This window comes from Coptis chinensis, chromosome 3 (genome assembly GCF_015680905.1).
Source record: "Coptis chinensis isolate HL-2020 chromosome 3, ASM1568090v1, whole genome shotgun sequence".
NCBI classification, from domain to species: domain Eukaryota; kingdom Viridiplantae; phylum Streptophyta; class Magnoliopsida; order Ranunculales; family Ranunculaceae; genus Coptis; species Coptis chinensis.
The window spans coordinates 22,580,186-22,606,489 of record NC_141458.1 but is presented as its reverse complement, the minus strand read 5'-3'; the positions used below and the strand labels follow the sequence as shown (position 1 = coordinate 22,606,489).

The 26,304-nt window shown below is 36.1% G+C and overlaps 1 pseudogene; it reads right to left on the bottom strand.

The window, feature by feature from the left end:
• Window positions 1-282: 282 nt before the first annotated feature.
• LOC147508647 (uncharacterized) lies at window positions 283-1,422 on the bottom strand (annotated as a pseudogene).
• Between the last annotated feature and the right edge of the window lie 24,882 nt (window positions 1,423-26,304).

Below are 26,304 nucleotides of genomic sequence, written 5' to 3'. Positions count from 1 at the left end.
TGCATGCCGAGGAAGAGACTATGCTTGTCAACGAACATAACACTGCATGCCGAGGAAGAGACTCGCATTCGGGGACCCCCATTACACTACTGAGGTCCGGCCTGCGGTTAATGTGTAGCTCCTTAACATCTCTCGTTTTGCATGTTCGATTTGGACAAAAGAGTGTCATCCTCAAAGTTCCATTCAAGAGATTTGAAAAGCAACTTAACATTCATTAACCACACAAAGGTAGGCAAAGGAGCATTAAGATCATAATCATCATAGTATCATACCAGGTCATCCTTATGGAACCGAATCGTTGCAGATGTCGTCAATCTTTCCAATGACCTCTAAAATCGATGAGTAAGTAATAAGATCATAATCAAATCCGTTTGAACTCATCTCTTTCATCAGCCTCACAGCCTCCTCAAACATGCCAAAGATGACTAAGAAAATTTAACGTGTTGTAGGATAAAGAGTCCGGTTTAATGTTTGCATTTTTCATCTTCATAAACATCTCCATTGCTTTCGATTAGGACTGCCTGACCTTGCCAACCCATACAAAATGATATTGTGTGAGTTTATATCCGAACGTAACCCTCTTCTTCCATTGTTTGAAGCAAAGAATGGGCTTCATCTATCATGCCACCTCTAACCATTCCGGACATAAGGGAATTGTAAGCATACACATCGGGACTGCATCCAAGTTTCCTCATTTCATTAAAAAAGATCTATAGCATCACCCAAAAGCGTCCACATTTTCCAAAGTGTTTGATCATTACATCATATACCCGAGCTTGAAGAGCCACGGTTCTCTTTTAATTCCTGAAACAACTCATTTGCGGCCAGATCGTTTTGCTTTCCCAAGAGCATCAATAAGATCGCAATAGGCAGATGGACAAGGAGGAAACCCTTCTCATCCATTTTCCTCAAGCAGTAACAAAGCCTTTTCTACTCTATTTGTCTTGCAAAACCCATCAATAAGAATTGAATATGTAAAATCACTAGGCGTGATTCCATTCTCTTTCATCTTCTCAAGCCATGATGCTACTTCAGATAATCTTTGGAGCCTTAGACTCAAATAAAGCTTTAATCATAGTTGTTGTATGTCACGACATTAGGTGAGCACTGGAAGGATCTCATGTCCTCAAACACCTTCATAGCATCCCCCAAACGACACTGCCCCGCCAAAGGCGTTGATTACGTTGTTCATTAGCACCACATCTGGTCTACACCCATCTTCTCGCGATACTTGAGAAACATACCATATGCCTCTTCAATCCTTCCCGCCGTCCCAAGCCCCCCTTATCAACTCGTGTATGTGAACACAGTTCGGGTGCAATGCTTCTCTTTCATTTCGCGAAACAAACCCAAAGCTTTCTCGTCCTTACCCATCTTGAAATATATGCTTATAAGAGTAGTATAAATCTTTGCCGTTGGCATGCAGTGTTATGTTCCCCCAAACCGGATCACATCTATCCCTTGAGCAATAACTACGACACCTATTAAAGTCACTACTTGAAACAAAATATAGAGATGCCACTCTTGATATGCATTATCGACAAATCCCCATTGAGAATGAGTTATATTGTTAACATTTTAAAGATATCATCCCTCAGATCTTGTACTAACATTATTTTTAGGAGTAAATCATTTGCTAAAAACAGTAACGTGAGACTTTCATCTCAAGTTTATTATCCAAAATTCTAGGAAAAAATGTAAACACGGACTGCACTAAAAATCTTAGAACAATGGCAAAAGGGAACTTACCAAGATCTGAAGAATTCAGATGTGAAGTGGTGGACCATATTCCACAATTCATTTATTAGAGTTATACGAATCTGAGCTTTTATCAGGATCAGATATGACCAAATAAAACATGAATGCCACACTATGAGGATCAGATATGACCAAATAAAACGCAGCTCACGAGCTTATATATAGTAAGAAAAACACAATATATCATGTATTGCCACATGTGCACACTATGAGGTGTTGCTACTAGTAAAAAACATCAACAGAAGTAAGACAACACATAATGTTAGAACCATTATAGCTTTAACGGACTAGTCCAGTGAAGGACAAAAAAAATGACAACTAACACGAAACACAAAAAATGTAGAGATACCATAACAAAGAGAGAAGGCAGGTTATGAACCATCAAATGTGGCCATTAACACATAGTTAAGAACTGACAACTAACATGAAACACAAAGTGGACGCTAGAGAGTACAATACTTTTAAACAAAAGGCAATAAAAGAAGAGTAAGAAGAGTACAATATCAAAAGGCAATAAAAACGAAGCCTACAAGTATGAATGTGTGATATACATTTATAAGTATTTGAGAAATATATATTTTTATAGAAGAAAAATAACAAGCTTTTACATTGATTATGATTAATCAATATCAGTATCATTATCACTCGAAAGAATCTCCTCTTCATTACAATATTCTATCAATGTATCATCTTCTTCAATGTCATAGTCATTGGTCATAATTGTATCGTCAGTCTATGGTTAGCGTCCACAATATTGTTAAAGACCTCATTTGCATCAACCTCTTCAAAGCCTCATCTAGGTTCACATCATCTCTATTCATTTGCACAAGCGTAACTTCATCACTTAGAATTTCATCAACTATGAGTTGCTCCTCTTCTTGATAAGTCTCAAAGATTTCGATGTACTCCGATTTCTTCCTCTTTCTCTAGAACATCAAACGTGTTCCTATGAACTATCTTCTGTGCAACTTGCCAATCACCACGCAATTTGGTGTCTGCCACATAGAATACTTGACTTGTTTGTGTGGCCAACACAAATGGATCATCTTTATACCACTTCCTAGACACATTAACACTAATGAAATATCTATCTACATGGATTCCTGTTTTTTTGTTACTAACATCCCACCAATCACACTTGAAAAGCCAAACTCATTTCCCAAATATATATTCTAACTCTATAACATCCGCCAGGACACCATAAAAGTCGATATCATTTGATTGGTCATCCCCTTTAACAACCACACCACTATTTTGAGTCCGTAAAGTTTTCTCACGATCCTTGGTATGAAACCTAATTCCATTGATAATGCAACCACTATATCGAGTCACACGATGATCGGGACCGCATGATAGTGAATATAAATCATCGGTTGCCTTGGGAGATTTCTCATAGTACAGTTGTTCCATCTATCAAATGGGAAAAAAAAAATTAATAATAATTTAAGATTTTTGTAATCGAAAGTGAACCTAACTACATGTCAACTTAATTTAACACTTACGCGAGCCGGAACCATTCAAAGCAAAATGTTGTTCCCTGCCTTTTTCCAAATCACGAGCTGTGCTTTTGTAGCTCAACCATATGCTCACTGCAAAATGAGTATTATTATCTTTCGTGATTGATTTAACACAATCTACACACCTAACACATCTAATTAGAAAAGATGTTTACTCTAAATATGATGATATTTCTTCTTGAATTGTTTAACACATAATATCGAGCCTTGTTGAAATCCTTTGAACTCATTGTTATATAATTCGAGCTCCCAATGGTCTAACATTATGTGAGAAAACATGTAACCCCTTGGTTTGTTTCACTTGACCACCGTCAGAAGTTCACGATCTTCACGGTTGGAACAGCGTTTCAATTCCTTGGAGATACATTGAACAAAAAGTGAGACATTCAGAGTCAATGTTTGCTTCGCAATGGAACCTTACGGGTGTGCCCTATTACGAACATATTGTTTGAGAGTTTTGAGAAATCTGCGATAAAGTGTTATATAAGTAAAGTTAGATGAGGTATCAAAGTATGATAGTATTTTAGCACAAAAATGAGTAGAATATAGTTTATGAACATCACCTCTCAATAGGATACATCCACCGGTATTGTACAGGTCCACCAACTATTGCCTCACGAGGCAAGTGGACTGCCAAGTGGACCATGACATCAAAGAATGCTGGTGGAAAAATCAATTCGAGCTTACAAAGTATCACTGCAATGTCCTTTTCCAATTTCTCGAGTAATTCTACTTTTAACGTTTTGCAGCAAAGCTCTCTAAAGAAGAATCCTAGTTCAATTAGAGCAGAAGATACGTCACTAGCCAAAAAACCACGAAGTGCAACTGGGAGAACTCGTTGTAAAAGTACATGACAATCATGACTCTTCAGTCCATGTACTTTGCAGTCTGTAACATTTACACATCGAGAAATGTTTGATGCATAACCATCTGGAAACTTCACCGTTTTCAACCACTCGCAAAAAATCCTTCTTTCAGCAAGAGACAATGTATAACATGCAGGGGGTACAACAAATTTATTACCCCTTGGAATTAGATGCAACTCTTGTCTAATACCCAATTCGGCCAAATCCAACCGAGCTTTTGCTGAATCTTTTGTCTTCCCATCTAGGTTCAACAATGTCCCTAAAACACTTTCACAAATATTCTTCTCTCAGGTGCATAACATCAATGTTGTGGGGTAATTTAAGGGTACGCCAATAGGGTAATCGAAAAAATATGCTATGCTTTGTCCAGTTCAACTCAGTCTCAGTACGCTTCCTCTTCTTGTATTCTGGATGCTTTCCATACCCTTGTTCCTCAACATGTTCTAACTGCTTTAACACATCTTCCCCAGTTAACTTGTTAGGAGGCAACCTGCTCCAATTGTTTCCACTGAATAACTGCCTAGCACGCTTTGTCAAAGGATGTCGTGGCTGCAAAAACCTACAATGGTTCATATAACATAACTTCCTGCCATTTTTCAAGTACATAGAACATGTATCCTTGTTGCAAGTTGGACATGCTAGTTTGCCTTTTGTAGACCAACCGGATAAATTAGCAAATGCAGGAAAGTCATTTATAGTCCATAGTAATGCAGCGTGCAACCGAAATGTTTGTTTCGTTACGACATCGTATGTATCCACACCATGTACCCACAGCTCTTTCAGTTCCTCTATTAATGGCTGTAAATACACATCAATGTCATTTCCAGGAGCTTTAGGCCCAGGGATAAGGAGAGACATGAAAATGAACGGCTCCTTCATACATTTCCAAGGGGGCATATTATACGGCATAAGCAGTACTGGCCACATGCTATAGATACTGCTCATGTCGAAGAAAAAGGGTTGAACCCGTCACTTGATAGGCCAAGACGGACATTCGCGGGGATCACTAGAAAACCACTGATGTTCCTTGTCAAACTCTTTCCAAGCTTCAGAATCAGCAGGATGTCGAAGTATATTCTCCTCCCCAACTCGCTTCTCCTTGTGCCATCTCATGTCCTTAGCGGTCATCCTCGACATAAATAACCGCTGAAGTCTTGGCTTAAGTGGAAAATACCGTAATACTTTCACGGGTACTTTTTTAGTCTTACCTTCATTAATTTTATACCTCGATGCATTGCAAACAGGGCAATTTTCAAGATCCTTGTTCTCTGTCCCCCAGAAGAGCGCATAATCATATTGGCATGCATGTATTGAGATATAACCTAGGCCCAGATCCCGCAGTAATTGCTTAGCCTCATAGTGAGATTTTGGGAGCCTCTCACCTGCAGGTAGTGCTGACTTAACCAACGCAAGGACCATGTCAAAAGATTTGTTGCTCCAACGATTAATTATCTTCAAATGGAACATCTTCATGAGAAAATCCAACGTACTATATTTCTCACACCCCGGATAGAGAGGTTGACGTGCTTCGTTTAAGAGTCTATCAAATGACATTGTATTTCCATCACTCGTATTATGATGGCCAGCAAATGCACCCCCGTCAGTTGCATCGGGTATGTAACTACTGCTAGCTTCCCCATGTTGGATGTCCGACACCTGATTGTCTCTGTGTGTTGATTGTCTCACATCTTCAAGCATGTCATCCAAACCATCATAGCGTACACCTTCACCACCTAAATCAGTATCATCATCGTCGTCATCACTTGCCACGTCTAAAGGTTCTCCGTGGTATATCCAAGAAGTATAATCTTTGTCAAAACCATTATCATACAAATGATCTTTTACTTCCTGGAAGTGTCGGTACATCCTATTATTGCACTTCTTGCATGGACAACGGGCCCTACCTGCACCGTCTAAATGATTGCTAGCAAGAGCAATAAAATCCCTAATACCTTGGGCATATTGAATAGGCCTATGTGGCATATTCAACCAACTCTTATCCATATTTGTTCCTATTAAAAATTCATTAGACAAAATGATCATTTAACTAAAAATAATAAATAAACAACAAACACCATGCATTTCACAACATTTTCCACATTAACCATATTGTCTCCTTATGACTCGAGGATTTAAATGTGTGAGCCTATTTAACATATCACATTCTAAATTAAACGTAAAGGTCGTGTTTGTTGGTATTTCTCACCTATTGATTTTCTAGTATGTTACAAGGTTCTAAAAGCATGGTGTGGGACTAAAACAAGCTATTTCCCTCTCACTACATGCCAAATATATAGGAAGCAAAAATGAGGCTGCTACGACATGTACTTCAAGGCACTGGATTCAAACTCCATTACTAAACTCATTTAAGAATAACAAATACTAGGATGCTATCAGACCTCAGATAAACTTGCAATAACTCGTCACTAATCAAACTATTACAAAACTAACTCATAGGTGCCTACAGAAGAAAATGGGTCAATATAATCTTGTTAAGTTATGTAGCGTCTTGACAATTCAGATTAACTAAAGAGACTCACAAATCCATTAAGCATATATATCTAACGAATTAACTTATCATACCCAGTAATTAAAAATGAATCCTAGTATATAATCATGCATGCAAAAAATCAAAACTGCAAGAAATAATTTATCTTTCAACATATAAATTATGTCACAAACATAGAACATACTCCTTTCACTAGTAATCATTGAGCAAGACAAACTAAACAAAACTTTGTAAAAATATTTAAGAACAATCAAGAAAGCAATAAAAGGTGAAAGCAAACATAAGACTTGCAAAAATTTAAGAGAAAAATAAGAAAGCAATACGTATGAAAGTTAATGTGAGAAGTTTGAACTAAGTAGGTCATGAATTATTTTAGCAAAGCGGACACCAAAAGAAAGGGACACACTACCCATATGAACACGAAAGATGAAATGTGTGAAGATAAAAGCAGGTAATACAATTTCATACAAAATCAAAGAGAGAAAGACACTCTCATATAGAATTAACATTTTCCTAAAAAAGAAATAGATTATACTAGCATAATCTAAATACATCAATAATTCATATGCAACCTGTAGACTTTGGGGATCAATATAGCCACTCGATATAAAGAAAATGTCAATATCACATACCTTTAGATAAATTTTTTCTCTAGATAAATTGAAAATAGATGACAATAGTTAAACATGCATATAGAAAAAAAAAATTATATTTAAAAGCAACGGAATCAAGCATACAGACTTTTACATTGCTTTACTTCCTAGCAATAACAAGTTTTAAAAAATGAACAATATGGGAATTGAACACAAAGACAGCACAAAAACTTACTATAAACGAAGTTAAAGAAGCAAAAAGGGTAAAGAAAGAACCCATAAAAGAGGTTAGCTTTTAAAAAAAAACAATTAATCAAGACAGAGGTGGAGAAAAGGTAATTTTATTTGTATTTATAGTATGCGAACACAATTCAAATTTTTTCAAGTCACAAGGAATGTGAGAGAGTAAAAGGTTCTCCAAACAAATACAAGCAACTATATAGGCTACCAAAGCTGAACTGTAAAGGCGCGGACTATTTGGATTTCTTAGGCAAGACAAAGGTCAAAATAAGATGATGATCAAGGAACAGAGAACCTTGCAAATTTCCATTTCTAGGCTTAGTCAAAGAAATCAGAGAGAATTAAAAGCCTTGAGTTACTTGAGAGATAAAAATCAAGATAATGAGATGAAACAATTTGTTTCTATATAGCAAAATTCATTGTTCTTATTATCCTGAAAAGAATTATTCTAATACAACAGCACTTGTACTATGCATAATTGTATATATTATATAGCAAAGACAAAAGATGGTTGTATATCCTTGACCATTTCTTTTTTTATTATATACACTTCCAAACTTAAGGGCTAATGTTAAGGACTTAAGGATCTAACCGATATTGCAATCAAAAGGTTGGCTTAGTATCCGGAGGAGGAAAAAGAAGAGGAGACAACAACACTTTGCTTAGGTGTAAAAGGATAGCATGGTAACAATCAATTATATTGGTATGACATCACTCCCCTACTACTACTAGTAATAGTAATAGTTTCATTTCAGCTAAGCAAATTTGGTCGAATGTGGCGTCAAAATTATTCCCCGAGTATGTCAAAACTTCCCTAATCGAGTCCAAGTTTCTTAGTATAGGTGATAAAAAAAGCACCATTCTCAAGGAGGCTTAGTATAGTTGTTATAGGCAACATCATTCTATAACAATCGCTAAAGTAAGTCCAAACTAATAATTACCCACTTTTGAAAAGAAAAAAAAAAAATCAATCAGAACTACACAATAGCACTCCATCCATCATGTGTTTCTTCTCGTGCAAGTCATCCCATTATCACCGAAGCCAAAGGCATGGTTAAATGGTTCATGCCTTAATCGGAAAGATTCATTCAGTTTCCATTTACCTTATTATGTAAACATAGATTAACATGCTAAACATTTCTATTTAGTATAGAAATTTGGAGACTCCGCAAGATTCTTTCCAATTCTGGTTTGTAAAACTATATGATTTATGGGGATGACTAAGATATTTTTGTTTTAATCGGACTAGTACAAAAGAAAAATAAAATTCAAAACTCAATCTGTCAATCTCTTTTTAATTCCACAGAATTTGTCGTCAATCACACCTGAATGAACATAGACTTAATGGAATTCATATAGGGAGAGAGAGAGAGGGGGGGTACCTTAATTTCTTATTTGCACCTTTTGTTAGTGTAAGGTCTGAGAGCTCCTATCTCCGTATGAGAACCTACAAACGCAATCTTTATCGGGTTACAAATAAAAAAAACATATGGGTTCACTTGTTAAGATAGACATCGCCTCACCTTTCACGGTCTTTGGTGTATTGATTTGATTGAGCGGGCTGTGAGAAAAGGGTGATTCAGTAGAGAGAAAGATGGAGGTGTGGGAGAAGGAGAGAAAAGAGACGTGTTTTTTTTTTTTTTTGTTTTCTTTTCTAGTTTTCTATTTTGGTGAAACTTAGGTTTCCATTTTAATTTCCTTATTTTCTTAATGGGCGACAATAGCTAAAAAAATAAAGCGGGCTTTAGCGAAAAATAGAGCGCCGAAACTAAAAAATTTTGTTCACCAAACTAATTTGATATTTTCCGACGATAATTTTGTCCCTAATATCAAGTGAATTAGTGACGTGTATTATTGTGTAGTTGAAACCCCATTACTAGCAACGATTTCAAATAACGTCGGTACTAAAATACAATCACCAACGCTCCTAAACGTAGCTAAAATATAAAAATCAATTTACAACGTTGAATACGTTGCTAAAACTATATTTTTGTTCAACTAATAACGATTACAACTTTTGCCAACGCTAAAACTCGTCAGTAAAAATATTTTTCAGAAGCAAGTCAAAATAGTATTGGATACGATTGAAAACGTCGCCAAAAGAAATCATTGGCTACGATATCCTGTCGTCGCTAAAACTTTTGTCGCTAAAAAGGTCATTTGTTGTAGTGGTGGCAACGGAAGCAACCAGTTAAGTACATAAAACAAAATGTGCATTTGTGTATGAATAGGTATTTGCAAACTTTCTATCATTCCATACCAAGTCTGTTTTGATCTCTTGTAGTACATTGTACGAAAATTTTAATGTAGCCATATCTCCTAAAAAAGCTTGATAACTAACTAACATATCATATTTTTGCAGAGGGTATATACTGGCCAATGTTTGTTCTTGGAACTGCAGCTGCTATTGTTGCAAGTCACGCTACAATATCTGCAACTTTCTCAATAATCAAGCAGGCACATGCACTTGGTTGCTTTCCTAGAGTCAAGGTTGTTCATACATCTACAAAGTTCCTTGGGCAGATATAACATACCTGAAATAAATTGGATCCTTATGCTTCTTTGCATCGCCATCACTGCTGGAATCAGAAATCAAATCCATATAGGAAATGCTTATGGTGAGTTTGTGCCCTTTTGTATTTCATCTTGTAGGTTTGACATACTTATGACAGCATATGGGGCTTGCATACTCGATATTTTAGGTTCCAACATTGTTTCTGCAGTTTATGTCATTATTTAGAATTCTTGAAGTTTCATGTGTACAGTCAGAATTATAAATGTACAACATATTCTTCAATTTCTGTTTTTCAAATTCTCTTCTTTTTCTTACTTCTTGATGTGTTTTAAGCTCATAATATTGTAAATTTAACTTCTTATCTTGTGCTGTAGGTACTATTGGTATGCTGGTCACTACATTTCTCATGATTCTATTATGAGAAGTTCCATTTTTGTTGGGGATTTCAATAAAACAGACTTGTTGTTTCATTGGTAATGCCGGAATTTGTGGTATTTTGGGATATCCTAAATTCTTATTTTGATAATTGATAGTTGATAGTTGTCAGACCTCAGAATATATAAAGCGTCATCTTCGTTGATCTTGTATGTTGTGGGCTTTGTTTTGGTTGGGCTTCTAAAGGGATTTTGGATCACTAGGGTAGAGGATGGATCCAATTAGCCTGTATTGGGTGGGTTTCGTTTGGTCATGATTCAATAGATTTTGGGTTTTTTTTGGCCCTGATGCAGCTCTTTTTAAAAAAATTAAAAACGACACATGTCAAGTGTCGTAGAAAAAAAATGGCTACTAAAAAAACGGGTCACCATCCAACACTAAGAAAGTGTCTTTTTTTTGGAAAAACGACACACCTGTCATGTCTTTTTTCAACAGATCTGGTGTAGTAAAAATTACCTAAAAATACAAAGTATTTTACCGTTTTTCACAATTAATATAACGTACTTTGAATTTATTCTAAAAGTGAACGAACTTTCGATTTTGTTACAATTGATATAACCCGTTTGATTTTCATCAAATCAAGTGCAAAATTGGAAAAACAATCTGTTGGGTGATGTGTGCGTTCCCGGTCCAACTAAGCATGGGTGAGTACAAAGTCAACTAAGAAAAGTGTATGCCTCAGCTATTTTATTTCTAAATACAGTTTATGATTCCTACACTTCATAATTGGTCGATTCCAATGCCATTCGAAATTTTATAAGTACGATTTGGTGATATATTATGTAATTTTTTTTTCCTTCTATTTCAATTTGAATAAAAAAGTGTTCTTAATACAAATTAGATATGCTCATTAGAATATATGTATATAGCCATATAGTGATATCTTTTCTTAAACAATGAATGGTGACAAGTATGAGAAGAAAGAATAGTTGAGGGCAATTGCCTAATATCCGGAGCATCTTTCAAATCATTGTGAAAGACGCGGCGAAGGGAGAATGGTTCTACTTCCAATGGATATAATAATGTGAGGCTCCCAAGAACCTGCCCTTTTTTTTTTCTCTTAGTACTACTCTTTTTTTCTCCAAATTTTGATTACTATTCTCGAAGTGAAACATGTAAAGGGAAATGCATTGTTTCCAGCTTTGTGTCTAGAAATTTTAATAAAGATAAGAGTGAACTTAAAGTAAAGAAAAGATGCTCTCTTTTCAACTCCTTTTTAGATGCCTAATTGTTCCCTAGCTAGTTCCTTTTATTCATTCTTCTGTACAATGCATAGGTTTCTCTATTCCATTTGTTTTTTCAGTAGGATAATTAGAAGTTACACCAAATTAAGTTGAGGAGCCATTGTTGCAAAGAAAGAAAAGAATACTTGATGCCTTGTACACTACACAAAAATTATTCCTCATTCTTCATTTTGATTGTCAAGATAATGAATGTGAAAAGGGCTTTTTTCGCTTTGATCCATTCACTGATAATTTTGCATTTGTATCCGCCTCTTTCCCTTTGTTACCTGTCACTGGAGCTGCGATCTTGAGTTGCCTGCACTCTGTCACTAAGTGACCTACAAAATATTTGCTTACCTAGCTAGAAAAAAATAAAATGGAAAAGGGCTTTTTTTAGGAATACTGTCTGATTATGGAGTCAGGTCTGTCAATTGAAGTTGCTTCATTGTTTCATATATTTACTGTCTGTACGATATTTATAAATATACATGCAAAATGCATATACAACTGAAATGCAAACCAAATAACCAAATATAGGTATCATTAATTGCATCCGCATCAGAAGTAATCTCTTTCTACGAGGAAAAAAAATTGATCGAACAGGTCCAAGCTTATGAAATGCGAGAGTAGTAGTACACTTTTGACTGTTCAATTCGAGTGGCTATCACTAAAATTCGAAGGCCCCAGTTTAACTGCGCTGCGGGAGCTTTCTTTGGCAGTACTAATGAGATACGCGTAGGTTTAATTTGTGCGTAAAAGATTCACTTCCACGGTCCAGATTATTCATTCCGGCCAGTTCATGCCTGCCTCTCGTCGGTTAGTAATGTCATGAGTAAAGTTTTGAGGATGACTAGTTAAAGATATGTACAGCATGACGCATGAGGCCAGTCATGATATGATCCTGATATTTTAGCCAAGGGTGGCCACTTGATTGCGCTTTTGCTATTTCATTTCGTTGTCCCCACGCAAAGGGTTCAATGGCAAACTACTAACACTATATCTAGCCGACACCAAACACTCCTGCTAGTGTTATATCTTATATATATCCTGTTGCAAGACAGCTTCAATTCAAGCTCCAAATGATAAGAGAATTATCAGTATTACTTATATTCTCCTTTGAAAGAGTGGACGAGATGATAGTGTTTTGAAATAATTCAACTTGTATTGGACTACGTTTATCTTCGTGCGACGTGGACATATATTTGGAGCTACTCGCGGAATGTCAAGATCTGCTTGACCAATCATCATGGAATTTTCCCTGCAGGCTAATTCGTAGGTATGTCGAGGTAGTTTGAACTCGCACTCATATTAACAGTAGACATGCCAACAGATACATGTGGTAAAGTGCTATGGTCATTTTCAACGCGCAACCAAGCAGTTTATATAGTCTATTGATAACCTTATTGAATTTGAAAACAGAAAAAAACACTTTGATATTAAAGTTGAAAACAGAAAAAAAAAAAAACAGATTTGATATGGTAGCTTTCACTTACCTTCCTCTTAAACGTACAGATTTGACACAAGTTTAAAACTGTGTCATTTAGCAATTGATCTAAAAAATCAGCAAATCAAGCATAGTTGATTTGGTTGAAAACACTTTCTTCTGTATAATGTAACAAGAAGTGGTCATTATCCGGTCCACGTACATCAACACAATCCACAATCCGTATGGTACCCTGGTCTACGACAATTTTTTTTTACTGTAAAAAACTAAAAAGGTGAAAACTACAACTGGAGTTGCCGCTTGTCACAATTTATCTTAACTAGTCAGAGCTCAATGTTTCTAATAATGAGATTAATGACACAAGAGCTTCTAGCTCAATTAGTTGTGTACTCTTTTTTTCATGGGAGAGATTGCAAGTTCGAATCTCTTACAATGGGAGGAGCGAAAGCAAGTCTTCATGGACAAGGTGGAGACAGTTGTGTCTACTCAAAATGGCACATCGGCGAGGTTCTCTTTGGAGTTGATGAGCCTTCGGACAATGTAAGGGCTAGATTCCCTTTGGAGTTGATGAGCCTCCGGATAATGTAAGCCTTCAGGATAGTTAGGTTCCATTTGAAGTTGATGAGCCTACGGACAATGTAAGCCTTCAGACTAGCTAGGGTCTTTCAATGTAACTGGTGTGGGTCTGTCTTTAACCCTCTAAATATTTCAAAAAAATAATGAGATTCGGTGCCTCCAGGCGTGACTATGTATATGCCAAACATCAATGTCTCAGTGGCTGCTTAATCCCCGTCCTACAGTGTGGAAATACTTTAATTAGTGATGTTGTCCCTGCACTTGCTGCATTGCGTGGAAACATCAGCAATCCACATACATAAATGGAGGGGAACAGCTCTTAATTTGAAACAAGGTCTACAAACTTGAGTTCACCAATAGCAATCAGTGTGGTACCAGGCTCTCATTGATATCACTGTCATTGATCTGTTCCCAAATACGGGTCGAGATATTATATCGCGTATGTACATTTTGATTTTTCGTCACTGATACTTGATCTCTGCTCTTAATTTGAAACAAGGTCTACAAACTTGAGTTCACCAATAGCAATCAGTGTGGTACCAGGCTCTCATTGATATCACTGTCATTGATCTGTTCCCAAATACGGGTCGAGATATTATATCGCGTATGTACATTTTGATTTTTTGTCACTGATACTTGATCTCTGCTCTTAATTTGAAACAAGGTCTACAAACTTGAGTTCACCAATAGCAATCAGTGTGGTACCAGGCTCTCATTGATATCACTGTCATTGATCTGTTCCCGAATACGGGTCGATATATTATATCGCGTATGTACATTTTATGAGGCTGTTACCGAATTGTTTTGCAAATACCGCCGTATGTGGAATCGAACGCACAACCACTATGTTAAAAACCGTTCACTCTACCAGCTGAGCTCAGACGGCAATAATAGAACGGTGCTTTGTATTAAACAACAAAAACACTGGCACTCTCAATAAGAAGTACTTGTTGGGGAAAATGATATCAATCGATCCCTACTAAAATAGTTTGTATTTGGACAATCTACTATTCCAATCAAAAACCAATATTTCACTACAACCAACAACCACAACCACAACCACAATTCTAATCTATAGATATAACTATCACAAACAAGTAATAGAAATATAAAACAAGTAAAACATACAACAACACAAAGATGTACCGTAGTTCGGCCAATAATTTCTACTTCCACAAGAGCTAATCATTTTATAAATATAAGAAAGAAAATTACAATCACTCTTATTAAGTCTCTCCACCTTACTAGATCATTCCTCTATCCTTACAAATTTTTTCTCTTTGCAAGAGTTTTCTTTCAATTTTGGTCGCTCTTAAAATTGGGTTTCTATTCAAAACCAAATTCACACAAAAACCTAACTTGGTTTTATAGTGTTCTGAAATTTCAACGCGTTTGCGAAATTTTGATTCCAAACTATGTGGTGGCATCAAGATATCAGCTCCCAAACTATGTAGTGGCATCGGGCTAATACCTTGCCATTCTATGCGGCCATATCGTTCGAAGGTTGAAATTCCAGGAGGAAAAATTCAACCAATGTGAGCAGATCATTGAACCCCCCGAATTCCAAAGTTGAATATTCAACCGATGCCATCAGACTGGTCATGCTCCTTCCACCCGATCTCATGAGGTCGTTCCATCACATAGTGAGGGACCCCAACAATCTCCCCCTCCCGAAACCATGAGGGGGGATACCTCCATGCATTCCCAAATCAACAGGAGGAGTGTGCTACCATTCCGACAGTAGTACAACAAACATCAAATTTGCCTTTCAGCAAAACTTTAGTCATCATATCCGACCAGTTCTTGTTAGTATGAATCTTCTCAATGTACAAATATTTGTCTTTGAGAACTTCTCTAATCCAATGATAATGCACATGTATATGCTTGGATCTAGAATGAAAACTCATATTCTTGCTCAAATGGATAGCACTCTGACTGTCACATATAACTACAAACAGTTTCTGCTTTAGCCCTAGTTTATCGAAGAACCTCTTTATCCATAGCATCTCTTTGCAACACTCAGTGGTTGTAATATACTCGACTTCTGTAGTGGAGAAGGCAACACACTTTTGCAACTTAGATTGCCAAGAAACTGCTCCCCCTGCAAAAGTAAAGAGATAACCGGAGGTGGACTTCATAGTGTCAACATCTCCTGCCATGTCTGCATCTGGATAGCTTTCAAGTAAGGTCTTACTCCCACCAAAACACAAACACGCTTTGGAAGTGCCCTTAAGATATCTCAATATCCACTTAACACCTTCCCAATGCTCTTTACCCATATTTGACAGAAAACGACTTACAACACCAACGGTGAAAGTAATATCCGGTCTTGTACACACCATTGCATAAATCAAGCTGTCCACTGCGGATGCATAAGGAATATTTTCCATTTGACTTTGCTCATGCTCACCCTTTGGACAAATATCTTTGGTCATGCGGAACTGGCTACCAAGCAGACAACTGACTGGCTTCGCTTGATCCATGTTGAATCTTTTCAACACCTTCTTAATGTAGCTTTCTTGAGAAAACCACAACTTCTCACTCTTTCTGTCATGAGTGATCGCATACCAAGTATCTGTTTTGCTTGATCCAAATCCTTTATCTCAAAGGACTTACTCAAGTTTTTCTTCAGCTTGGATATCCTGTTGATGTTCTGGCCAACTATCAACATATCATCCACATATAACAAGAACACTATGATATCCCCATCTGGAAATTTCTGAGCAAGCACACAATGATTAAAAGTGGACTTCATGTAGCCATGCTTCACCATAAAAAATCAAATTTTATGTACCACTGTCTCAGTGTCTGCTTTAACCTATACAAACTCTTTATCAGCTTGCATACTAGGTGCTCCTTGCCTTTGACCTCAAACCCCTCTGGTTGGTCCATGTAGACATCTTCTTCAAGCTCTCCATGAAGAAAAGTTGTCTTGACATCTAATTGCTCAACCTCTAGGTTCATACTTGCGGTCAGACCTAATACCACCATGATAGAAGTCATCTTAACTACAGGAGAGAAAATTTCATCAAAGTCAATACATTTTCTTTGACCGAATCCCTTCATAACAAGGCGAACTTTGTGCCTTGAATGTGGATTATTTTCCTCATGCTTGATTTTATAGATTAACTTATTCTTGAAAACATTTCTTCCTTTCGGTTTCTCAACTAAGTCATAAGTGTGATTCTTATGCAAAGAATCCATCTCATCATGCATGACCTTTAACCACTTCTATTTATCTATACCTTCAAGAGCTTCTTGATAGTATATATGTTCTCCACCATCAGATAGTAAAACATACATATATGGTGGATACCTAGTTGAAGCTTATCCCATCTTCTTGTGGACCTCCTTATCCCACTTCATCTTTGGCTCAAGTGAGGGTTCATGCACTTCATCTTGCTCATGGTGGTTCATGCAATAGGTTCTATCTTCTATATCAATAGGTTCTATCCCATCATGAGCTTCAAACCCATGGTTCTCTGCATTCTTAATGCCTTCTGCACGTTCCACAGTAGGAACTTTAATTCTGGTTCTTAATCAACAAGATCATTAGTGAAAGCTTCTAGCTTCTCACCATCATCAAAGTCTGCTATGGTTTGGTTTTCCCAGAACATAACATCCCGACTTCGGATTACCTTCTTGTTAATCGGATCATAAAGTTTGTAGCCAAAGTTCTTATCCCCATAACCTAGAAAAATACACTACTTAGCTTTGTCATCAAGCTTGAATCTCTCATCCTTGGGAATATGAACAAATGCACTACACCTAAATACCCTCAAGTATCCATAATCAATATCTCTATCTGACCATACTCTCTCTGGATAATCACTATTCAGAGGCTTCGAAGGCGATAGGTTAATCACATGTACGGCTGTGCGTATTACTTCTACCCAGTAATTTCTAGGTAACTTAGAGTGAGACAACATGTATCTCATCCTCTCTACAATGGTTTGGTTCATCCTCTCAGCTATACCATTGTGTTGCGGAGTCTTGGGAATGGTCTGCTCATAACGAATCTCATGACTCTTGCAATACTCTTCAAATGGCTCAATGTACTCACCCCCATTATCTGAACGAATACACTTCAAAGACTTCCCTGTCTCTCTTTCCACCATGCTATGGAAAGTCTTGAACACGCCAAGTATTTCATCATTGGTCTTCAGATTATATGCCCATATCTTTCTTGACGCATCATCAATGAAAGTCAAGAAGTACAAAGCTCCCCATAGGACTTCACTTTCATAGGACCACATAAATCTGTGCGTACAAGCTCAAGGACATTGTCTTTTTTGTGATAGGGGAATCTTTGGAAAGATACCCTATGTTGCTTTCCTACCAAATAGTGAGTACATCTATTAAAATGCGTATCTTTGATGTTTGGCAAGGCCTTTTGCTTGGCAAGAACGTCCATGCCTTTTTCTCCCATATGACACAGTTTTTTATGTCATAGTTCGGAGGAAGCTTCTTCTTGTGCCCATTTAACTCTGCTTTACACAAACTAGATTGTGTTTTGTAAAGCGAGCAAGTTTTCTTCCCTTTGGCTACTACAATGGAGCATCTGCTCAATTTCCATACCCCGTTACCAAACGAGTTTTGAAAGCCATCATCATTTAACTTCCTAGTTCAAATTAGGCTTAGCCGAATGTCAGGGACATGTCTTATATCCTTGAGTATCAAGGTGTAGCCGACATTGGTTTCTACATCTTTGAGACGCCACTGTTACCCATCTTTACCTCACCAAATTCACCACAGCTGTAGGTAGTGAAGAACCTCCTATACGGTGTGACGTGATAGGATGCTCCTATATTTATCACTCACTCTGTATCCTGACATGAGGTACTAACATAGCACTCACCATAATCTGACATAATTCCCACTAGATCATCGTCTACTAGTGTAGTAATATCTCGGCCTGTGCTTTCGTTCCTCTTTACCATGTCTTCATGTACACAGTTATCCTTCTCATCCCTCTTCAGTGTTCTACACTCATACCTAAAATGACCATTGGTGGCACAATAGTAACATTGTCTCTCTGCCTTAGGAGTTCTAGCTTCATCCCTAGATTTGTTTCTGTCATCACCTCTAGAATGAGATGGTTTTCTGCTCTTACCTCTCCCCCGCTTCTCTGTGACAAGGATCTTTGAGTGAGAGGAGCTGCTTTGTGAACCCCTTCTTGTCTCCTCATTCAATAATGCCCTGGTAGCCATCTTCATGGAAATGATTCTATCATTAGCGGCTTCCATTAAGAGAAACTGCTAACGTCTCCCAATTGTCGGGTATAGAGTTTAATAGGAACAAAGCCTCAACTTCGTCACCCATATCAATCTTCATCAAATGCAAATGATTGATGGTATTATGTACTTCATTAAAATGTTATGACATCGAAGAACTTTCTTTGTACCTCGTGTTAGCAAACTTCTTAATGAGTAATATCTTATTTCCGGCCGACTTCCTCTTATAGAGGTCTTTGAGTTTCTTCTACAAGCCAAAAGCGATAGTCTCTTGGGATACATGGTGGAAGACATTTTCATCAATCCACTGTCGAATGTACCTAATTGTTTTTCTATTAAGCTTGCTCCACTCAGCCTTCGCTATTGCATTTGGTTTTACTCCTCCATTCTCAATGGGTTGTGCCAAGTCCTTGCAATAGAGCAAGTCATCCATCTTGGCTTCCCAAATAGTATAGTTAGCTTTATTCAGACTAGTCATGCAAGTGTTTATAGAATGGTCCATCTCAACAAGCTATTTTAACTCAAACCTCTCTCATAAATTTTATCAAATATCTTCTGGGCAAAATTTGGATAACAACCTTGTTGGGCTTAATCCAACTTGGCTCTGACACCACTTGTTGGGGAAAACGATATCAATTGATCCCCACTAAGATAGTTTGTATTTGGACAATCTACTACTCCAATAAAAAAACCAATCTTTCACTGCAACTAACAACCACAATCTTAATCTATGAAAATAACTATTATAAATAAACAATATAAATATAAAGCAAGTAAAACATACCACAACACAAAGATGTACCGTGGTTCGGCCAATGATGCTTACTTCCACAATAGCTAATCTTTTTATAAGTATGGAAAAGAAGATTACAATCACTCATCTCAAGTCTCTCCACCTTACTAGATCACTCATCTCTCCTTACAAACTTTTTCTCTTTGCAAGGTTTACTCTCAATTTTGGTTGCTCTCAAAATTGGATTTCTATTCAAGACCTAATTCACACAAAAACTTAACTTGGTCTTATAGTATTTTGAAATTTCAGTCCGTCTACAAAATTTCAGTTCCAAACTAGGCGGTGCATCAATATATCAGCTCCCAAACTAGGCGGAGTAGGCAGTGGCATCGGCTAATACTTTGCTATTCTGTAGGCAACATCGTTCAAAGTCTGAAATTCGAAGAGGAAAAATTCAACCGATGTGACCGAGCAGATCGTTTGAACCCCCGAATTCCGGAGTCGAATATTCAACCGATGTCAGACCGGTCACGCTCCTTCCACCCGATCTAGTCTGATGAGGTCGTTCCATCAATGGTGGGGACCCAACAGTACTTGACCTCATCTAGAATAATACAATTAATATCTTGAGATTATGAGATTATCACAAGGTTTAAACTACAACATTTATAGACGAACCTACTAAACCAAACTACCTAAGTAATCACTGTTGATTTGTCAACGTTATCCAAGTAAAAATTCTGAATAATAGGTCGAATTAGTCGAAGTGCTCCTAAAAATAAATAGAAAAACTAATCATGGATTAATCTCCATGAAAAACCTAGGGACCCTCTTTTGTCATTTCCATGGATTGATAGCCTAGCAGGATCTTTCACTGATGCGCAGGTGTTCATCTTTATCTGGACACAATGACTCCAATTGGACCCTCACCGTACGATCATGGTAGGGTCATGACTATGTCTTGCTAGATGGTAGGCCTTAGCATGTAAAAAATGGCCTAGTGCTTCGGTTCCGAAGCTCCAACCAATCTATCACCCATTTGTAAATTGTTATGCACTTATGAGTTATGCCTACTGCTTTTGGTTTCTCGGTTTTGAGTGTTGGAGCTGTTGATGAGTTGGGCTTTGGGGTACCCTTGACCCACATTTTATTGTCATTTCATCTTCTTGTCTTGTTGGGATCCCACTGCCATAGTGTCATACTGTCATACCATATATACCCCATTTGTAGTCAAAACTCAAAACTCAGACGTTAGATCTTGTAACCATTACAATGTCTTGAGTTCGAATATTGCAATATTTCGCCAAGAAAAAAAACAAAGTAATATTTGAGTTTGTATGATGCAATATTTGTCTTCCAAGCTCCAACAATCCTGTCCAATTGTTTTTACTATTTCTCTTCAATGCAAAAGTAAGCTGATCTATAATCTACGGCATAAAAGATGTTACATAAAGATGTCATGTCACGTAAATGAGTGATATGGGTCCTAAGAAAATGGAAAAATCACTTGCATGAATCTATATTACTTGGAGCGGCAATGTGGAGACCAATGTCCCTTAATCCCACAACTTTGAACTTTCGCGGTTAAGCTTAAAAATAGCTGCTTCTTGCTTGATGACCTTAGTTTGGGCCGGAGGCCCAGGTTCACAGCAACATAGTCATAGAACTGATGTCCTAAGACTGGATGCATATTTGGACCCATTTATGATACTAGAAAACAAATTGTTCAAAAACTCATGTAGTTGGGCAGTGTGCAGTTTAAGCACTAATCGGGAGCAAGTCGCTCCAAGAGCTTATAGCGTCGGAATTAATTGCCTTAGTTAATCTATAATACATATCTCACATATAAGTGATATAACAACCTAAAACAAAATAAAGTAAAAAAACTACAAGTTTAAGTGGTGGAGTACTAGCTAGCCTAAGAGTTTTCTTGATGGTTTTCACCGGTGAAGTTTAAACGCGTTTTTAATATATATATATTTGTGGGCTTTTTTGTGGACTTAAATTAAAAAAAAAAAAAAAACAAACAAACAAAACCTGTAAACCTATTAACCGGTGTTTTTTTTATACCGATTTTCCGATTAAACGGAAGAAATTGCCCGTTTTATGGCATGGTAGACCTCTAAATTTTTTTTCTGGATCGTCTAATTAGTATGCGGTGATTAGGCTTTAAATTGCCTAGCCGCTTGGGCATCAAAAACTGATTTATCTATAGATCGATCAAATTGTCACACTCCGAATTTCGATAAAATCATAAAATAATATTTGTTTTTAACTCTTCGATTTTCGAGGTTTAAAACACTCCAAATTTCCAAAGACACACTATTGTTTAATTATTAAAAATCAATAATTTTTTTTTAATTAAAACAAACTCCTCTTTATTACAAAAATTCACAAATAAGATTAAGTTACAAATTTCCTTGAACGTACAACTTTTCAATTATAATTTCAACAATAATACAACTTTGCCTCAAAGAGAAAACAATCATATATTCTTTAATGCAACACTAACGAAAACCACATGCAGCAAACAACATTCTTCAATATCAATCATGTCAAGACTTATCAATTATGTTCATATATGAACATACCCCGATAAGCAAACATGCAAATCGGGTCAGCGTTATAAACAATACTGATATTAGTAGGTGTAAAATATAAATCATGCTTATATAATCAATAAGATAGTCAGTTCGAGACGCCTTAATTTCCAACTAATCACACGACAACCATACATACAATAATTAAGACAATTAGTTCATCCATTGAGGTACCTTAGTTTCCAATCCAATAATATTAAGGCATTTAGTTCTTCTACCGAGGCGTTTTAGCTTCTAATTAAATCCACATCATATAATAAGAAGAACAAAAATGAAAATTTTAATATACTTACATTTACGTAGGCCAAATTACAGAGTGAGTCATTTCTTGCAAAAACAACTAATTTAACCCACCCTTCTACAAAACAATTATGAGTAGAAATAAAATACAATAAAACAAAGTATATATATCATATACATAATTTTCAATAATTTCATCAAACCAAAGAGAACAATCTTCACGACAAATTTCATAATCATAAATAACAATTTATCCATATTCTGACGTACACCTCGATATATTATTATCATCACTAATTAAAGTTATTCATCAGGTGTCCTTAGAATCACATCGTCTGTATGTTTTACCTAGTTTCATATTCACCATAATCGTTCCCCTCACTCTATCGAGTTGAACATATACATCTGCATGCTTCACTCACATAATGGAACCACACCAGTATAGTTACCCTAAGTGGGATGTCGAGGTACCCCCACAAGGCGTAGTTAACCATTTCACTTTAATTATCACGTGCCAAATAAATTTTTGTACTAAGCCACAATATTTTGAAATATCACAATACATGTATCTCATAACCATTTTCATTCTTTTACGTGCTAAATAAATAATTGCACTAAACCACAAATCCTTTATAAATATTACAAATCTCCATAACCGCTACGATAACTTTTAGTAGCATCTCAAAAATATAATTGATCATTTATTTAATTGTGTCATTCTCAAACAACAATATAACAAAGAATAGTATTTAGCGAATAAATTCCAACTTACAATGAAATGTCATAATTACTCCATAAATGTTGCACAACAACTTTATAGTATTTCAACAATATCATGTTACACTAAAAATATACATAAATTTTTATTCATTGGCTAAATAATTTCTTATCCATTCCAAACACATTTTAAACACCAAATACATGTCTTAACACTTAATAAATTTTCCATTACAACATTTCTACACATCACATGTAACAAAATAAATATCATTGCCCCTACGAAAACAACACCTATATATATATTTTTATAGCTGGGCTCCTATATATATATATATATATATATATATATATATAGCCGGGCTCCTAAAAGGACCTTAAATAAGTACCAAATCTAAAACACCCACAATTTCACCTACAAAATGATTTAAAATCTAATCTTTTGTGCATATGATTTACTAACCATAAAGAACATCTCTATAAAAATTCAACTCGTTTGACAATTTTTAACATTGGCAAAAGATGATTGCAAAAACTAGATATTTCTGGACCTTTATATATATATTCAAAAGTGGAAAACAATTTTATCTAAGTTAGAGGATATCAAATGAGTTGAATTTTTGTAGAGATATTCTTTATGGTTAGTATATTATATACACAAAAGATTAGATTTTAAATCATTTTGTAGGTAAAATTGTAGGTGTTTTAGATTTGGTACTTATTTAAGGTCATTTTAGGAGCCGGGCTATATATATATATATAGGGTTAGGATAGAGGCACATTCACTGTAGCCACATTCTGGCCACAGTGAATGCACACCACCGATCTATCTCCAATCCAACGGACCATCTCAATTCTCAGCTACCAAAATGAAATTAGCTTAAATATCAAGGAAAAACATATTTTCTTGAAACATAAAAGCGAAATAAAAAAAAATCGTCGAACTTTCTTCTCCAAAATTAGATCGAGAATTTTTCTCCTCTCTCCAAAATTCAATAGGAAAATGATACTCTGTTGGAGCCTTGAATTGTCTCTTTTTTTTTGGTCTTTGAGGTTTGGACTACTTTCTTTGTTGTATTTTATTGTTTGTATAATTTAAATTACTATTCTAAGGAATGTGCTTCCCTGTCCTTTGGGTTCTCTCGGATCTGTTTCTAAGTTCTTAGATTCTCTTGTTATTAGATAAAGTGTATCTTATCTAATGCGATTTCTTTTCATGTGATGCACTAGGACAAATATCTTTAATTTTGCAACTTTAAAATATTACCGAAATGGTGATCAATTTATTTCTTCTTGATGGTAACTAGGAAGCACCCGTGTTATTTGTTAAAAGCTAACCTCTACTATAATATCCAAGCTTGTTATGAACTAGGGAACCCGCTTGGTGGTGGACTATTATTCAAAATTTTGATGTACTTTTTTTCATTTACCCATATGAAAGCATAAGACATCCTCCGGTTAGTATGCTATATTGGTTTAGAACTTAAATTTCTTTTGAGACTCATTACTCTTGCTAGAACAATTGAACTTGTCTTCTTGATGAAGCAGAATATTGTTTCACTTTACTTGGATGGGGAAAAACTGCTATGGTTATCGTTGCATCCTCCGCTAACTTTCAGAATTTATTATCGAATTCATGTGAATTCGTTCACATATCCCAATTAAGGCCCTAGTTCTAACAGTAGAATCACTCTCACAACATAACTCTAGGAATCAGTCCTAGTATAATCAACATCGTCACGCTTACATCGCTATATCTTTGTGAATGGGTTAAATAGAGGAGTAAATACATGATCATTTTCTTTTCGTGTACTTCCTTTAATGGGTAGTTTAATTACTATAGTGTAGTGAATTTGCTTCATGTGTTCTCTTACTGAATTTCCCTCCCTCTTCTCTGATATTTGTAAGCCTTTTACAGTTCTCTTGTTTCTATTATAGGTGTTCTTGGGTATGGTATGTTCTTTTTTATGCAAGCGGTGAATGCACACAACTGATCTTAAACACGAAATTTTCAAAATTGAGACCGATCTGAAGGTTTCTTCATATATCATAATATTTTTGTGTTTTATTGTCTAATATATCTCTGTTTGGGAGTTTCTTTTATGTGATTCAAGGTTTTTGTTGTATCTAAACTCTCGTATGGAAATGGTTACCTTCAGGGTAAGTTTTTTTTTTTCTCTTTCATTCTATCATGTAATGTTATTTTCTTCATTTTGAGAAATGGGTGTTTCATGGTGTTGTGCAGTTTCATCAGTATCAGGTGGTGGGGAGAGCTCTTCCAACTGAATCAGAGGAGCACCCTAAGATTTTCAGGATGAAGCTTTGGGCTACTAATGAAGTTCGTGCCAAATCCAAGTTCTGGTAACCAATCTAACTATGATCATCATCATCATCATTTTTTTTTTTTTTTTTATGATCGATATGTTTTGTTGTTTTGGTTTGGTTGGTTTTATAGGTATTTCTCGGAGGAATTGAAGAAGGTTAAGAAGAGCAATGGACAAGTGCTTGCTATCAATGAGGTATTTCATTTTTTTTCATTGTTAGGCTTGTAAAGGAATGTTGTGTTGTGTTTCCTCTCCCCTATATAATGATGATTGTTATGTGCTTTGTGAGGACATATGATTGTTATGAATTTGCTAGTTTGCGTGTAATAAGTGAGAATCTCTATCAAACCTATGTGATATGTCCTTGATGTCACTGTAAATGTTGATAATCTAGCTTCATAGGCTGCTTATATAATCATTATTATGAACATTATAAGCATGGCATTATTCTACACAAGTTACATGCTATTAGGGTCATGTTGGGGTTTAGCAATCACATGCTTGTTTGGTTGTATCAGTATTTGTATCAGTATAGCTTGTTTGTAGGCCATGGAAAATTCATATATGTAGTGAGACAATTTAGCGTTTAACTTAACTAAGTGATAACGTTTTGTAACTGATTGGTTGGTTAATGGCTCATTAATGATTTTTTTAACATGAAACCCAATCTGAAGGGGAATTTGATTTTTACGCGGTGAGTGTGTGTGGCTTAACTCATTGATATAAGTTTGCTTCTACAAGATAAAACTGTCCGGATGACTCTATGACCACTTAACATTT